At 39.7% G+C, this 1,856-nt stretch overlaps 1 non-coding gene across 1 annotated transcript; it reads left to right on the top strand.

The window, feature by feature from the left end:
- The first annotated feature begins 350 nt into the window (after positions 1-350).
- Positions 351-411, top strand: LOC140696231 (small nucleolar RNA SNORD44). Its single transcript, XR_012072387.1, has one exon. It is a non-coding gene; the product is annotated as a small nucleolar RNA SNORD44 (small nucleolar RNA).
- The last annotated feature ends 1,445 nt before the right edge of the window (positions 412-1,856 follow it).

The following is a 1,856-nucleotide window of genomic DNA, read 5'->3' as shown; positions in this document are numbered from 1 at the left end:
AGACAAATGACAGTAAAAGCAAAATATACCAAAACCTATGGAATACAGAAAAAAATAGTGCTCAGAACGAATTTATACCAATTACTCCCTAATCTGAAAAAGGTGGAAGATCTCAAATCAGCAGCTGACTCTTACACCTTAAGGAACCAGAGAGAGTGTGACCTAAAACCTAGGCAGAAGGAAGGAAATAATAAAGATTAGTGTGGTGGAAAATGAAATACAGAATGGAAAAATGGTATCAGTGAAACACTAGTTGAATCTCAGAAAAGATCAGCAAACTGACAAATCTTTAGCTAGACTGACCAAGGGGGAAAAAAGATGGAAATAAATAAAATCAGAAATGAACATGGGCTGTGTGATGATAAGCAAATACTGAGTAAACACAAAGGTCTTAATTAGCTCTATCTGATCAGAAAAAAAAAAAGGACATGAACATGGAGACAGTTCTACCGATGCCACAGAAATAAAAAGGATGACAAGAGGTTACTATGAACAACTGACTCTACACCAAACAGATAATTCAGATTAAATGGATAAATTCTGGGAAATACATATATTATGAAAACTGATTGAAAAACAGAAAACCTAATAAAACCCATACTAAGTAAATAAATTGAGTCAGCTATCAAAAGCATCTCAACAAACAAAAGCCCGATTGGCTGGCTTCCCTGGTGAATTCTACCAAACATTTTAAAAGGAATTAACATCGATTTTTCTTCAGACTCTACCAAAAAATAGAAGAGGAAGAAATGCTTTCTAACTCTTTCTATAAGGCCCATTTTACCCTAATACCAATACCAGACTAAAAAATCAGAGGTAAAGAAACTACGAGCCAATATCCCTTACGAATATAGATGCAAAAATCCTCAACAAAATACCAACAAACTGAGTCCAAAAATATATTTAAAGGGTTACACACTAGGACCCTGTGAGATTTATCCCAGGAATGAATCATTAGAAAAATCAATCAATATAACACACCGTATCAACAGAATAAAGGGGAAAAGCCACTAGATCACCTTTCATAAAGACAGTCAGCAAACTAGCAAAATAAGGAAACTTACTCAACATGATAAAGGACATTTAGGAAAAGCTCACAGCGAACATCAAATTCCATGATAAAAGGCTGAAAGTTTTTTCCTTAATCAGGAACAAAACAAGGATGTCTGCTTTCACTGCTGCTATTCAATATTTACTAGTAGTAGGTAAGAAGAAAAAGGAGGCATTCAAACTGGGAAGGAAAAAGTAAAACTCTATTCACAGATGACGTGATTCCCATGGGTAGAAAATGCTGAAGAATCCACAAAATAACTTAGTATCAGAGCTAATAAAGTAAGCAAAGTTATAGAGTACAAAATCAACACTCAAAAATCAGTTGAGTTTCTACATGAAAACAAGGCACTTCCTGAAAAGAATATTATGGGGAAGGGTCTAAGACTTCCCAGACCCCTCAACAGGTGGACGCTCACTTGCACACACCTGCCAGGTCCTGCACCAGTCCTCCTCCTCCCCAGACTCTGCAACTTGCAGGGCTGCATCAGAAAAGCCTGACCATCTGCACATTTCCTCCCTTCTGCCAAATCCCGTTCTCCAATATGACCCCTGATCCTTGTTCCTGTGGCCATTCTCCTTCTCAGCCTTTGTGACACAGGGCTGGGAGGAAGTGGTGGGGGTGCTCCTTCTCTCCTCCAGCGGACGCTGCTACAGATGCTCTTAGTTTGGCTGCTAAGTGCTCTTGGTGACACCCCTCCCTGGAGAACTGCCCTCCAGAGACAGGAGACCCCGCGAAAAGCCTGGGAGGTTACAACCTGTCCTGGGGCCAAGAGGGTGACCCCCACCAGTAACTGACTAACAGG

Source organism: Vicugna pacos, chromosome 4 (assembly GCF_048564905.1).
Source record: "Vicugna pacos chromosome 4, VicPac4, whole genome shotgun sequence".
Lineage (NCBI taxonomy): Eukaryota > Metazoa > Chordata > Mammalia > Artiodactyla > Camelidae > Vicugna > Vicugna pacos.
The sequence above is the reverse complement of the archived record's forward strand: the minus strand, read 5'-3'. Positions and strand labels throughout refer to the sequence as shown.